We start from the raw sequence: 17231 nt of genomic DNA on the forward strand, positions 1-17231 counted from the left end.
TTCTTTTTTAAGGCTGACTAGTACTCTATTGCCTTTTTTTTTATATATCTTTGATAAACACTCAGCTTGATTCCATATCTTGACTATTGTAAGAAATATTGCAGTCAATTTGGGAGTGTAGTTATCTCTTTGACATACCAAATTCATTTCCTTTGGATAGATGAGGCATAAATTATGATAATAGAGAATACCTGCTCAGAATTCACTTGTAGCTTTGAAAGAATTCCACTATGCCTCTACATTTTGAGAAGCAAGGTGTGTGTGTCATTTCCTGTCTAATGTGCTAAAATTCCCACAGGCAGAAGTGATGCCTATTTATATTCTTTTCACTCACTACTGTTAACACAGAAATGTGAAATCCGCTCCCTTAAGAAAAATACTTGTGACAACTCCTTCCTCAGCATATTAGCAGTAAATTCAGTAAGCATTCAACAATTGCTCACTGGATGAACTGCCACCATGTGTTTCTATTGACCTGCCAGATTTTTAAAAGTTCTTAAAGAAACCTTTAAACAAATATATAGCACTGAGGATCAATATTCAGGTACACACCAAAGGCCTTCTGTTGCCTTCAACAGATGGTTAAAGATTGTTGGTCCATCCAAAGGCAGTGAAATACCAGCTCATAAAATGAATGAGATTGCTAATTTAATTTGAGAATGATGTCTAGTGTTACAAAAAAAAAAAAAAAAAGAGTAAGATAGTTTTGATGTAGTTCCATATGTTAAGTGGATCTGATTTATAAGGGATAGAGTTGGAAGGGAACATATCACAGCCTTCAAAAAAATCCATGAAGAAAAATGAAAGTAAGTTAAATATATTAGTAGTGAACCTAAAATTTTGGAGGTCAGAAATTTTGCAGGTATTTTGCAAACATGCCAACAAATTTAAAGGTATTGTTTCCCATATAAAAGGCAGAGAGTGGATATAAAAATTTAGGTGAATAAAGTTCTTTAAGAAAAAAAAAAAAGAAAAGAAAAGTAGGTTTATTAATGACCAGACAGATAAAAAATTTGGCCTTGTTCATGTAATTGAAAACTCATTCAAATATTTCAAAGTCAGTTTGTCTTAAAAAAAAAATTCTTATTTTTCCATTGCAATCTATTTATTATTTATATTTATGAAGGACTCTATGGTTCACATGACACACAAATATCATGTCTACTTTCTCTCAAATTCTACAATTTATTTCCATGTGAATTTCTCCATAACTTTGTTATAGTCCAGCAGTGTGTCTATCTTTACTGAGAATTGATTTGTACATAGATCTTTGACTTTCTGCTGTCAGTAAAAAGAACATATAAGTTCCAAGAATGATTAAGGTAAAGTCTCAAGGACGTTTTTTACTTTAGAGAAGGCATCAAAACTCTTTGTGATTTTGCTTTCTTAAATTCGGCTACTGCTTGGACTATGTAACTCAATTGCTAATAATTTAAAAATTTACACAATTTCCATTTTAGCTGAGGTTAACTTGGAACTTTTGACCTCCATGATAACATTATGGTCTCACCTCCTCATGAATATGCTTCCTGAGTTGCTCAACATTCCTTCTTTTTTTCTATTTATTCAGATACAGAATTTTATTTTAAGAAACTAAACTTTTCCATTAAGTTTTGCTTTATTTAGTTTTGTTTTGAACCTGACAAATAACCGTCAGCATGGAGCATATGGACTCCTGCTCTATTTGTGAAGCCCAACCAAGAGTCCTATAAAGTCTCCGTAGGCCTTGGTAATGAAAACAAATCCTTGAAAGCTTTGACCCCACTCATTAGCATAAGTCCAAACCCCCTACAATCAGCAGCAGGGCCAACCCTAACCTGACTTCCTTTCTAGTCAATATCTAAATAAGTAGGAGGTCTGTACCTACAGAATTTGAATTATTACAGCAGGAAACTGAGTTCAAGCCATAAATAAAGCAAATAGCTTGCTCCCCATAAAGTTGATCCTAGGTAGGAAATCAATTTTCCTCTCTACGGAAAATGACCAGTCTTCTAACACCTGGAAGGTTTGTTTGAAACAGTGCCAGTTGCATAATGGGTGCTTGATAAATACATTTAGGATTGTTCCGGTCAAATCCATTATAGATTTTTCAGGATAAATCAACATATCAGCATGACCTTTGACTTTGTTCTCTTGGGATCTTTCTTGCTTCTATAATGCAAGGACTGCTCTAAAATCACCCAGAATTTTGGCTTAGTGCTTTCTTCTGACTTGGCAGTTCATTCCAAAAATCATTTCAATAAAACAGGTTCTGCTCAGGGTATCTTTTATAACTGGACAGGGAATCCCATCTGACCAAAACAATTAGGTGCTATCTTTACTGCAGGTCAGAGACCCAAAGTAAATATATTTTCATTGCCCGTCCTTATGGCCCCATGATTTTCTGATTTAAAATCTAGACATAAAGTTAATGTTCTAGGAAGAAATTTTTCTAAGCGGGCCCTTCAATAGGCCTGTCATAGTCACTGTGCAGAGTTGTTTCTGATTTATATATTAAGAAGTACCCCTTACCAAAAAAAAGTCAAGTAATAAAATTATTTATTCTTTTGACATCATCTTTTGTTCTCTCTTTGTAACAGAAATCTAAAAATCTTTTGAAGCAGTAAGACAAAAATGTTCGGTCTCCATTTCCATAAATGGGATCATTTAATTCCTGTATTCTTATCTGTCATTCACAACTTTTTATATTCTTCTTCCCACCCCTGACCTTAGAAGCCCTCCAATATGGTGTCAGTATTACAGATGGAGAATCTTAAATACTTTGAGGCCATGGACCAGGTTTTGAGGACAGTACCTTTCCATTTCTCATTCTTATCCTCCCTCTCCCTCCCCCTTCTCTCTCAACATTTTTCATTTAGAAATACTTTCACTAATTATCCCATTTTCTTTCTTAGAACTCTCATTATCATTGCCTTTATTTTAAAGATTTAAAAAACTGAAATGTACATGTTTATCCAAAGTAACACAGTAATTCATTCATTCCTTTAGTAATGAACTCAGACAAATGTTCTGTCTTCCTTCTGCATAAAATCCTTTAATGTTTTCTAGTTACTCTTAGAACAAAGCCCAACATTAATGACTTGGATATCAAGGTCTTGGACCAGTTGGCCCCTAACTCAACCTCCCACCTCCCTCACATAACTCCCTACTTCTTCCCCGCCTGGCTCTGCAGCATTGGCAATCCCTGGAGCTCCAGGTTTCTCTTCTAAGGTACTCTGCATCTCCTTTGTGCATAACTCTTTCCTATCACCTAATGAGTGCCTCTTATACTTTGTTTTTGATTTAAATTTTACTTCCTCTGGAAAGCTTTCTCTGATCCCCATCAAACTACAAATGTCTCCTTCATATACAATCTTAATAGCACTTAGCATTTCTCCTTATATATTAATCAAAAATGTTCTCTAATTATTTGCTTAATTACAAGCTCCCTGAAGGCAAGCACTGTTCAGAACAGTTTTACACAATTATTCCTGAATATGAGTGAATAAATAAGTATGAAGTGAATAGAATGTATGGAAAAGTAGTATTCAACCACTAGGCCAATAGTCTTCCAATAACATGACTCAATAACTTAAAAACATCTTTAAAACTTAAAAACTCTGTTCTTTTTATTTGAATTTCTTAATTTTGCTTCCAATCATGATTTTCATGTTTAATAACTATGGATTAAATTATATCATCATATATTATCACCTGTTTTCAATAATTTTTCTCTTATCTGCTTTCTTTTTCATTTGTAAACATCCTTAGATTTTCTAAGAAAATATAAAAATAAATTCTATTCTGTATATGTTATATATACAAAAATATAATAATACACGTGATTATTACATAATAAGCAAACTATTGTTTAGATTTCCCCCAAGGAAAAACAGACATATTATCTGGGAGGCTCTGAGTGCAAGGCCCATGTTCTTAATCATGATGTTGCACTCTTTTCACAAAATGTTCTCCAAACATTCATTTAGCTGTTATCAAATGTTCTCAATATGCAATCTGAGAAAAGTGTAAATACTCTTAAAGAGCTTAACAAGTGTACTATTGGGCTTGCTTATGATGCCATGTGTTATTCATCATTACTGTATGATTATCTAGATTTTTTTTGGTCTGATGATAATTTACTTATAGCAATTTTCATGATGAATATTGTGTTGTAATCATATATGATTATAATTAGATACTATCATGATTGAATAAATGTTTTCCTTTTTAATTCACTTCAGAATTTGTTTATTGAGCATTTAGTGTATAGCCACGACCTTACATAACATATCACTGGGATTTAAATCAAGCATATACAAAACGTGTAATATGAGACAGCAAATAATTATATACATGAGTAAAGAACAAATAGCCTATTTTGGATAGGAAGAATATTAATGGAGCAAACAGTCTGCATTTAGTTCTTCAAGTCATAACATGTCACGCTTGTCATTTCAGTCTTTTACTTGTCTCATATTTTTCATACAATTATCTTTTATGTTTATTTTCTAAATTTTCTGAACTAGACTTTACTCCCCTAAAATCAGGGCATATGTTCTGTCCTGCTTTTATATCCCAAGTAAAAAATGGCAAAACTTAATGTTAAATTAATATTTATTCATTTTCTATATAGAAACAATTCAGCTTAATCCCAGTAGCAAGGTAAAATCTCTGAATGCTTTTGAGTAAAGGAAATTTTTCATGGCAATAATGTTTCAGTAAGATTTAATTGAGGGCAGTGAAAGAGTAGACAAGGGCAAGAAAGTCTAGATTCAGGAAAATAGGTTTGGAAGCTTTCATAATAACTCAGAAGAAGGTAGTAGTCTGAGTAGAAAGAGAAATGGAGCAAAGAGAAATTTGCAGGGAGAACTAAAAGGACTTAGTGACTGATTTGTGAGATGGAGCTGAAGATAACTCGTCAGTCAAAGGGAACTTCAAGGTTCCACACCTAGGGAATGCAGACAAAGGCCTGATCACTTCCAGCAATGGAACATTAGGGAAGCACATCAATTTGGAATGTCAGAAAGATAATGAGTGTGCTTGAGACAAGAGAAATTGCAGTAAAATTAGGTAGTAATGGTTGGAACTTGAACCTGACTCTTGAAAGTAAAACCAGATTAGAGATAGATTTGGTAGTGAGCCAGACACAGCTGATAACCAAAGCCATGAATCAGTTGAATAAATGATCATCATTAGCTTAATGCAATACACATTTTCTTTTAGGTAACTATTTCTAATTTCTTAATAATAGATAATATTTCCTTACCTACACAATATCTTAACAAAATTTTTAAAAATTTCTTCTTGTTCTCTCACTTAAACCTGCAAATATATGTTCCTTAAAATGAACTCAAAAGTGTTAAAACATTAAATTTGGAAAAATTTTACAGAGTTTTTTCCTTTGGTGGAAATTATTTACAATATGTTAGTATTACATACAGTGTAGTCTAGAAACCCTAAGTGCTGCACTGGGCCAGTTGGAACTGAATTTTGTTCTGTCTTATATTTTCCCTAAACATTGCTAATATGATTAATGAACTGGACAAGAAAAGTGGAGCGGTGATTTTTTTTTTCTTTTTCTCCTACTACCCATGGATGAAAATGCAAAAGACACTTTAAAAAAACATTTTCCACCCAATCCTTCCAGCCTACAGAGGAAATATACATATCTCTAAGTTACACATCTTCTCTGGCATCAAACTTATTCCCAAAGGATTTTCAACTCAAGAAAAAGTATGTTTTCTATGCAAATCTCCATAATAACCAATATAAATTTTAATAGCTTCAATATTGTGCCATTTAACACTTCTACTACAATACAGAAGTGCAAGGGTAACCTTTAAAGACTCTTTCATTTTTGTGGAACTCACTTCTCACTCATTGTGAAAAACTATGACCTTTTATTAGGTATATTGAAATGATTTTTCTTGACTTCCTCTGACCTTCGTGATAGCTTCAGAAGCTGTTTACCTTGCTTCTGTTTTTGTAAAATCCATTCATCAAGTGTTGGCTACTCAGCTATTACCAAAAGCAACCAAGAATTTAATGTGCTACTCTTAGTTTTTAAATCAAGAAACATCGTGAATGGTAGTGATTAAAAGAGATCAAAAAGAAGCACAAAAAGTTGGGTACGGTGGCACACACCTGTAATCCCAGTGACTCAGGAGGCTTAGGCAGGAGGACCCAAATTCAAGGCCAGACTCAACAATTTAACATGACCCTTAGCAACTTAGCAATACCCTGTCTCAAAATTTAAAAATTTAAAAAAGAACTAGGGATGTGGTTTAGCAATAAAGTATCCCTGGTGTCAAATTCCAGTACCAAAAAAGAAAAAGAATAAGAAAAAGGAGGAGGAGAAGGAGGAGGAGGGGGAGGAGAAGGAGGGGAAGACAAAGAAAGGAAGGAATAGGGAGGAAAATCATGAGCCTAGGATACATATATACTTCATGTTATACTTAAAAGACAAAGTTTGGCTAAGATACACAATTTTTTGTTTGAAGATGTGCACTATCTTTGGAAGAAAAGTTCTGTTTTCTTATGTGACTACCTGATGAAAGAGATTTTTGGATAAACAGATATGAAGGATGCAGCCAATTACCTTACCTGTAAATGAGTTAAAGCCAATGAATATTCTGAATGGCTTCAGGGGACCCAATCAATAAGCCCAGACATAACAGTAGTATCTGGCAAATACCTTGCCCAATGGAGAGTGACTATTATGGTCTGACCAAAAATTAATCAAAACAAAGAGGAAGCTCATGAGGGAGTTTGTGCATATATTTGGAGTCTTAACCATATGTATGAAAATGGTGCCCTCCACTGGGCAGGCACTGTGGCAAGAATTGGTCTAAAAGGGATTATTGCTTGGGAATGAACAAATTTTGTTAAATTGATTCACACAACTGATTCTTACAAGAAAATTATAATTAATCAGATATTAACCTACAAAGCATTGATCAATAGGATATAAAACTAAAGTGGAACGGAAATGATTAAGTCTAACATCCAGGCATCCACAAATAGTGTCAAAGAATGGGGAAAGGGAAATTAGCAAACTGAAGGTATATTTGCTAAATCAAGAATCAAAATAAACAAAGCAGGTTACTAATATAGGATATATAAGTCTATTATATTTGAAGTTTCTAAAAGAATTTCCCCTTCTAACCATGTAAGTATTTCTTTCACTACATAATGTCTCCCTTACTTTTGAATAATTTAAGGATAAATTCTGTTGTGGTCTCACCCTTCAGTTCTCACTGTAGTAAATATACCATTTAAAAATGACTTTTTTTCATTTCTCATAATGTGATCATTCTAAGTTCATAGATGGTGTGGAACTTATTATATTTTAAGTTAGTTGTTTTCTGGTAATATAAATAAGAAAATCTTTAAACTCATCAGGAAGGTATTTCATTTAGCAATGGAAGATTTCTGATACTCTGCTGAAAACTTTTTTATCCAATTTGACTTGCAAGGTGAGGCAGCTCTCTTTATTAGGCTGTCCATATGTAATTGCTTTTTCATTTTAATTTTCTCTGATAATTTTAGGATCTATCCACTTATTACAACTCATGGAATGAATGTGTTTTACAGATCGACTCCCCAATGTATTATTGACCCAATTCAGAGAGACAAAAACCACTGGGGACCATCTGAGACTGTCAGGCACTCAATCCATGCATATTTGTTGATGGCCTCTAAACATGCACAAAAGTTTAAAAATCTTCTGCCCACAGAAAATTTGCAAAATAGTATGGGAGAGCAATATACAGAAAGCTAAGATACAAGGTGCTGTCATAGAGAAAATGTCAGAGAAGCACAACATGCTGTAGAGGACTTGGGGAATGAGAAAAACTTCTCTGAAGACACGGACTTTGAAGAGCATGATTTTGACTGGCACAATTGGGCAAAAGCACATTTCAGATATAATTACTTTTTCTTCTGGCTTCAGGCAGAAAATAATTCTGTGTCTTTTCATTTATCAAAGTCAAATTCTCAAATGTCTTACCAATATTTTTATATATTTTTCTCCATTCTATTTACTTGATTGATCACAACTGCCAGTGATATTTGCATATTCATCACTTATTGCTTTCAAAATGTATTGACCCAGTTGGCCACACTGTCCTTTTCATTGACAAGAATTTCAAATATTCTCTTTTAAAGTTGGTCAATGCTTATCTTCAAATTGTCAGTTTTCTGAATATAAGACATAGTTTAGAGAAGGCCACCTTAGAGCTAATGGAGCAATTGAGCAGACAGATGCTAAGAGTTCTCACAAGAAAGCAAAAGAATAATTCATTCATGTAAATATTAGTTTCTGTGAAGCTGCTTTGGATATTGTAGAAAACTCATCAGTTCCTTTGAAAAGCCCTTTTCTACTTCCTAGGGATGAATATAGACTTACTCTGAAAGATTAGGTTTTAGTGCTGGCGATATAGCCCATCACGTAGAGTGCCTGCCTTTCAAGCTCGAGACCCGGGTTTGAGTCTCCAGCACTTGGTAGATTGCAGAAATTCCAAACAAACAAAAGAAACCAGGATTGGGTTTTAGAAGGCAACTGTAAAGATAGACCTTCCTAGCTTAAATTTCCAGCTCCTATACTTACCAAATCTGCAACTCCAGGCAAGTTATCTAACATCTCTTCATTGGACCATCAATGAAATGAGGATACTAAGAGTAGCAGCATCACAGTGTTAGGTGGATTAAATAAGTTAAGGCATGATGAACACTTGCAACAGTATACCTAACACATTGCAAACCATCAATAAATGATTCTAAAACTCAAGCATCATCCAAATAATATTCATACAGTAATAATAATCATTATCATCATCGTCCTACAGTAAGTATCATACAATAGTTTACTCTTAGAATTACTATTATTATAAATATTAGAATTTTTGAAAATTTTTTAAGTTATAGATGGACACAATATCTTTATTTTATTTATTTATTTATTTTTATGTAGTGCTGAGGATCGAAACCAGGACCTCACATGGGCTTAGGCGAGTGCTCTACTACTGAGCTACAGCCCCGTTCCAATAATAGACATTTTTAAGAAAAGGGAATTCCTACTGTCCATAGCCCAAGTTGATATGACAGAAGGGTTAATAGGATGAAAGAATGCAATTTATTATCAGCTTGTCAGGTGAAGACATTTCCAGGAGAATAAAACTTAAAATGTGGTTGATTCTGTAAGTCAGAAATTTACAAGTGGTCTATGGCTCATTAATGAAGCACTAAATTGGACAATCAGCATTAATGGGGATTGCACAGTAAAAGCACTGCACATCAAGTTGAGACTCTGGACTAAATGCATAATCATACACTTCAGCAAATTCGGCTCCAAGTACTCTCGGTGTCATCCTTCAGACCAGATGGATAGACAGATAATCTTTATTTGTATGGGACATCTTATTTGTCATGTATTAATTACATTTTACCTTCTTCAAAGAAAGAATTATGATTAAAAGCTAAGACAGTTAAAATAAATGGGAAAACATTAAATTCAGTACCAAGACAGAATAAAATTAATCAAAGAATTAGACTAATAGAGTTATTGTGTTTGAATATAAAATTGAGTTGAAAACTTCCTGGGCATCAAGGATAAAAGTGAATGTTTCATGTTATTGGTAACTCCCCTAGCAAGAAATATTTCAAGGCCTATTTCTCATATATAGCTGACATGTTTTATCTATGAAATATGCAGGAAACACTCTGTAAATGACATGTTTTATCTATGGAATATGCAGAAAACTTTCTCTAACTGCCTCCACATTCATTCTCTCACTGCTTTAAAGTTTTATTTAACATGAGGAACTGCCCATTCGTTGCAGAGGTTTCTTTATCACATCTCCTAGGAAACCTAGCTAATCCCCAAGCAAATAAGCCTATTTGTACAATGGCCTGAACTCCTGGAGTACCCTACAGAGAAATGAAGAGTAGCAGTCTGAACACTACCCTTCCTTGAGGAGCTAACCTTCTGCTTGTGAGATTAGGCATCTGAAATACATCTCACTTTCCTTTTACAGCTTCTATTTCCTGGACGCATGATTGACATGACACCTCACAGTTTAGCATCATGGAACAGTCAAATCCAACTCCATTACCTGTCGAATTTATTTTCTTAATCCCAAACACAATATGCACACAACTTAGCCCTATCCGGCTTTTATTTAAAGCTCATGTCACGGTGCTTTATGTGGAGTCAAGCGGTATTAAATGGTGGACTGGAGCAAATGGAAAGATTAATTTTGCAATGTGACACTAAAAGGAACACTTTAAAACAGGGATTAGGGGCTGGGTCTGCTCAGGGAAAATACTGAAATATATCCATTATAAGCACTGATACTTCTGTGTATTGCCATGAGAAAACCTAGCTTTATAAATATAACTTCTGTATTCATAGGGAAAACATATTCAAACTGAAATTAAAATCTCAACCTTTTTTGCTAAAAGTAGTCTGGTAACTTTCAGATTTATATTCCCTTCCCTATTCCTTTAATCAAAAGTTATTTGAACAAAACTAAAATGTAATTTCTAAAGAAAAAAAGAAAAGAAATATCAATGAGTATACTTACAGAAGAATCCAAGCTCCCAGAGCCTTCAATCAAGTCACTACCTTCAGAAACAATCACTACAACCATTTTTGAGAATATACATATGTCATGTCTTTTCTTTGAGCAATACAAAAGAACTAGAATAATAATTTAGTTTTGATTTTGTTTCGTTGCTTATGTTTCCTCTGATGTTAATTCTTTTGAACACAATTAAATGGAAAACATTCATTTAAAAGAAAAACTAATCTATAATGATAGCTTGAAGGCCCATTATGTTGTCTTGAGGAACAGCTGAAAGAAGACATAAAATTTCCTTGTGTATGAAGGGCTATCACAAAGAATGTTTGAAAGACTCGGTAAAGAGAGCAAATGGCACCAAGTATTCAGATAAGAAGCAAGGGCAATTTCCTGACAGTTAATGTTGATAGACCTGAGGATGTGTTACCAAGGGAGGCAGAGGAATCTCATTTTTTCAGAAGTATTTAAAAACATGATAGAGTCTCATCTCCCTGAACAACAAAATTTATTGGATTTCTATTCTATGTAGAGCACTATACTAGAGAGTCTGGGGAGGATTCAAAAGAAACAGAAAGCATTCTCTAACTTTGAAGAACTTTGAGTAGGAGAAATAAAAAACACAACTATAAAATGATTTTTAAAAAAAGAACCAAAGTAAAGTTGATGTGCTGTTGAATTTGGATACTAGACAGTCATGGCAGGGATCTTTTCTTAATTAGCTAAAAAAAATATACACAGACTGAGGGCCTTCCAAGCCAAAGGGATCTTATGGGAAGGATAGAGTCTAAATGACCTTGAAAATATAAAATAAATTCCATAAGAACAGTATCCATGTTTTCTCCTCTGAAGAAAGAGAATAGTGATAATTGCATGTGGTTAAAAAAGTACATAAGCAATATATATACCACAATGTCTGATTAAGAGCTCAACAAATGAAACTATTCCTACAATCAGCAGCAGCAACTCCTACTTTTATTTTCATGCTGCACCCTCTACCACTTGTATCAGAGTTGAACTTAACAGGAGCATTCTCCAGGGTTCCACTTCTAATATGATCTGCACAGAAGCTGTTTCTCCTAGCCAGCTCCCTCCCTTGCTGGTTAACAGGCCTAAAGCTTTGTGATTCCTCCAATGTTAAGCAGCACCTGACAAACTCTAAACAAGATTTTCTCATTTCATTCTACGTTTAATGGGAGTCATCTTTGTCTAGGACTACTAATTCCTCAAATTCCAACTCCTGGTTAGACACATCCAGCAAGAATCACATTCAAGATTAATTTTTACCTGACCTTTCCTCAGAGAAAGACCTACATTTATGTGAAAGATTTTTTTTTTCAGGTTTTTTAGACTCATATTTGCCATTTTCATGTGGGTGGTGAATGATTTTATTAGTAGTATTCATTCAGCCCTATAATTTGGAAACTTTCGGCAAATATACTCACTAATTTATCATTGTGAGTTCCATCTTCAATCAGAAGCAAAAAGTTCATTACTGCATTCAAAATTGTCCTTAATGAATGTGCTAATTGGGAGCACATTAGCACATTTCATTGGCTTCTATATGCATTTCTAAAGAAAAGTAGTAAATTTGCTTTCCTGTGTATGTTTAATGCTAAATGAATTTCTACTGTAAGAAAACCATTTTCAAGTTCCTCACCTCAGCAGCAAAGGATTGAAAGGTAAGAAAAATTCATCACGAAGATATTTTTAAACGTGATATTAATCAAAGGAAAATTGGTATGACTTTCAATTAAAATAGCTAAGGACACTACAGCTGTCTTCTTCCTTGTTCCAAAGAGGAGTTGCTCATGATGCTGGTCAACAGAAGCCTACTGAGCTCTGAAATTCAACAAAATCCCACCCAGTCTCAAAATGTCTAACACAAATTAATAGGTTCAGTTCACTAATACTTACTTAGATATTACTGAAGGACATTTCACAAAGTAAAAAAGAACATTACTTTCTAGAGAACTCATTCATTAAATTTCTGTATAGTTCTCAACTCCAACTTACAGTTTACAGGCATTGTTTGGGGGCACACATGTCTGGTAAAATAACTTCCACTGTTGAAAAAAAAATCCTGGTTAATTCCTTGTTCCACAGACTTCTTTTTATTTTGGACCCTTAGGTGGTCAGTGAGAAACAGAGCATTGCTCATGGGGTTGAATTACAGATTTTATCCCCATCCTCTCTTAGGATCCATTAATCATTCTATCTAATAATGACTTAGAATTTTATTACAATTCAAATAAATGAGGATGAGAAAAACAATCAAACAGTATTAGTCAGAGTTTTTCAGGAAAATGGAAATAGATATATATATATATGTGTGTGTGTGTGTGTGTGTGTGTGTGTGTGTGTGTGTGTATAAAACTATATATATAACTATATATATATACATACCTATATATATTTATATGTGTATATATATGTGTGTATATGTGTGTGTGTGTGTGTGTATATATATATATATATATATATATATGTAAAAAGAGAGAGGCAGAGAGCATTTAAGGGGGACATATTATGATATTATGGTAATTAGCTTATTCCATTATGAAGACTGAAAAGTCCCACAGTAGATCTGCTACAAGTTGGAGAACCAGGAAAGCCAGTGGTATGATTCAGTCCAAGTCCAAAGACCTAAGAACCAGGAAAACTGATGAAGTAAATCTCAGTCTAAAGGCAGAGACCTGAGACAGGGAGGGTGCTGAACCAAGTCCTGGAATTGGAAGGTCATAAAAACTTGAAGTTCTGATGTCCAAGGGCAAGAGATGATGAATACTGTCTCAGTTGCAGGAGAGGGAGGGATCAAGAATGGGAATGGGGGTAGGAGAAATCACCTTTCTTCTACCTTTTTTCTCTATCTGGGCCCTTAGTCAATTTCATGGTGCTTACCCACAATGGATGAGGGGGGAATCTTCCTTAACTGAACAACTTCCACAGTTGGGCCACTGATTCAAATATCAATTGAATCAATTCTGGAAACATCCTCACAAATAATGTTTTGTAATCTAGCTAGGGATCCCTTAATCCAGTCAAATTACTGACTAAAATTAATCATCACATATCACAAACAAAACAAAATAGTTATGTCCTGGATTTTAAAGGGTCACTTTGGTTTAGTGTAATGAGCAGTGATCTCTGGTTAAAGGTCATGAGTTTGAATCTCAGACTGTCTCTAGCTATTAAAAACACAGGTAAATCTCTTAATTCCTAACATCAGTTTGTCTTTCTTTGTTAACATGCAAAAAATAATAATCTCCCTCAAGGTGTTATTTGAGGGCCCATGAAATAACATATGACCTTGACAAACTACCAAGCAAGGAACATCAGTGATGCTGTGATTAGTAATAACGATACCAGCAAAATTTATATCTTTATCACTTCAAAGCAACAGGAAACCCACCCTATTTGGATGGCCCATTAGAGAAAATAGCTGAAGAATACAAGCAGAGATTTGGATCTATTTCTTCCTTAACCTTCATCTCTATTCATCCAAATGTCACCAACCTTCCTTTCTCTTCCTTTTCTTCTCTTCTCTAGGCTCTTGAAAGCAGTTCTAAGGATGAGTAACAAAAGAAGGGGTGGGGTACTAGGAGACCTTTTAATAATGTGTTTTAAGAGGAAATCAAGTCAGCTTCTACCAAAATTATTAAGCCTTACCTCCATCATTCAAAATTTGTTTTTAAAATGCATCATGCCTAACACTTAAGAGCATCATATGTACATATGATCTATTGCTAGCCTCAACTGGGTATACTACGATCCATCTCAGTTCTGTTTCTAATTAACTGTAATTTTTACAGATCTCCACATGTTAGGGACTCATTTTTACACAAGACTACATTTACTTCAGATGACAGTCATACTTGGGGATCCCCGACCCACCTTCACACCTGAATGACTACCTATAAAGTCAAGGATCTCTACAACCTTACTGTTTTCCATAATTTACAAGAGCTCCAGAACTCAGGAAAGTTCTATGCCTATGATGATAATTTTATTGTAAAGGACATGCAAAGGTGAGGCCTGCCAGGGAATATAGAACTTCCATGCCCTTCCCACATGGGATCAGGGGGCATTACCCTGTTTCCACTAAGCCCACTGTCTTCCACCAAGCATTAATGTACACAGTTTCTATTGGACTTCCATTATATAGGCAAAATTGATTAGATCATTGGCCATGTGACTGAACTCAATTTCCTGCTTCCCATCTTTCCCTGAAGATTGGACTGACCCAGAGTTCTAATCACCTGATGGGATCTCTTGTCACAAGACCCCATCCTAAAGCTATCTCCTGGCTCACCATTAGTCACCTCATTATTGTAACAAAAATATGCCTATCATTCAGACAGCTCCAAGTGCTTTTGAAATTCTATTCCAGAAAGAGGTAGAGGATAGCTGGGTGTTGTGGGACATACCTGTAATCGCAGGGGCTCTGGAGGCTGAGGCAGGAGGATCCCAAGTTAAAAGTCAGGCTCAGCCACAGTGAGGCGCTAATCAACTGAGTGAGACCCTGTCTCTAAATAAAATACAAAATAGGACTGGGGATGTGACTCAGTGGTAGATTGCCCCTAAATTCATTCCCTGGTGAAGAAAAAGGAGAAGGAGAAGGAGGAGGAGGAGGAGGAGGAGGAGGAGGAAAGAAAGAAAGAAAGAAAGAAAGAAAGAAAGAAAGAAAGAAAGAAAGAAAGAAAGAAAGAAAGAAGGAAGGAAGGAAGGAAGGAAGGAAGGAAGGAAGGAAGGAAGGAAGGAAGGAAGGAAGGAAGGAGGGAAGGAAGGAGGGAAGGAAGGAGGGAAGGAAGGGAAAAAGAAAAAAAGAAAGAGAAAGAGAGAAAAAAGAGAAAGAAAAAGAAAGGAAGGAAGAAAAGAAAGAAGAGAGAAGAAAGAAAGGAGAGAGAAAGTAAGAAAGAAAGGGAAGAAAAGAAAAAAGAGGTAGAGGATATTTGTCATAAAAAGGTAAGTTGCATGAGGTCAGAGATCTTGTCTGTCTTAGGTACCTCTGCATTCTGGCACTCAGAGGAATTCTAAGCAAATGGAAGATATTCAGTTGGAGTAAATGAATGGATGGATGAATGGATGAATTAATTTCTATAATTTTTTAAATTTCAATCTTGACAGATTTAATAGTCTTCTGGCCTCTCTTATTAAAATATAATGTCTATGATGATGATGGTTCATAAACCTCAACAAATAACACATGGACTTGGATAGACTCATAATGGGCAAAAATTCAATTCAATTCAACGCATGTTTCTTGAGAATCTACTATGTTCCAAGTGCTGTTCCAGGTACTACATGTTTGACAATTGGCCCAGGTGAAGTTTCCAAACTACAGCAAGTTCGAAAGCCACTGTGTTCTTCCAGTCTGCTAATGGAGCCTATCACCATGTCATGTAGGACTTGCAGCTTAATCCTCCCAAACTCCACTTTTATTATTTTTCTAGATCAGATACAGGTACTTTCATCCATAGGCTAATGGATGAAGTTCAAAATCTACCACATGCTAACCAGATTAATCACTCCCATCCTTACCCCTGAATGAATGCTCTACTTTTCGTAGACATCAGAATGCATCTTACTAACTCCCACCACCAAGCTCTTGCTCCTTCATCACATCCTCCAGAAATGCTCCCCTCTGCCTTCTCTATCAACATGCCTCTAATTTATCTGCCCATCACAATCCAGCAGGAGTTTTCTTTTTTCATGGCTTCCTCAATCTTTCTAACCATGAAAACTCTCAATTCCTATATATTCATATCTTTAGCATTCATTTGGCACTTGTGCTACTAATTATATAAATTTCATGAATGAACTATAAAAGATTATTACTAATATCTTTTGAACTTGAGTCCAATGTTAACTGATTCCTTTAAATCTACATGTCTGGGAAAGAGCTATGGGATATTAACTCTTATTCTGCATTTTCCTGAAATCTTCTTTTAATCCCTGAGATATCCAGAATTTACTATTTGAATCTTACTTTTTACCATTCTGTAAAACCAACAAAATAAAGAGCAAAATTTTCTTAGATACAACCCACTTATAACCATTATTATAGATTTTCTGCTAATTCTTTCCTCCAGAATTTAACTTAAGGTAAACTATTTTTTTTCCTAATTTTTAATACCTTGAAATAGATACAAAGCCTCTCTATGGTCTGCAGTTTTAAAATACATAGAGCCTTGCTAGGTTTTTCTGGGGCTATTCCAAAATAAGTGGAGTCATGATATAACTGCACGGTTGTCATCCACAATAGAAAATTATGTGGGCAGCTTTCATTAGAGCTGGATAAATTTAGATAAATGAAGTATGTCAACTTAGTAATTACTAAGTGTTACATATAAAACACTTAAAGCATAAACGCTTTTAGACACTGTTGTATCTACAGGGTTTGTTTTTTTTTTTTTTTAATAAATTGTGATTCCAAATAATAAAAGCTGGATTTAAAGTGATTCAGAGGAAGAACAAAGTGAAGATACCCCAGGAATCATCCTGTTTTCACAGAAGTTGGGTTTTTATCTTTCAGTAATCAATATAAAACTATGAGATATCATTTTATCATGACATTCTCTTCTTTGTCATTAAAAACAAGCAATACACAATACTTTTAATATTCCTAAGTGTATAACTAAGGCAGAGAAATTGCACTATTTTATAGATTGA

General features: G+C 34.6%; 1 long non-coding RNA gene across 1 annotated transcript in view; it reads right to left on the reverse strand.

Annotated features, from left to right (window-relative positions):
• The window catches only part of LOC306659140, a 56347-nt gene that overhangs the window by 11259 nt on the left and 27857 nt on the right, over positions 1–17231 (reverse strand). The gene's annotated exons all lie outside the window — the stretch shown is intronic.

This window comes from Sciurus vulgaris, assembly GCF_902686455.1.
Source record: "Sciurus vulgaris genome assembly, chromosome: 4".
Lineage (NCBI taxonomy): Eukaryota > Metazoa > Chordata > Mammalia > Rodentia > Sciuridae > Sciurus > Sciurus vulgaris.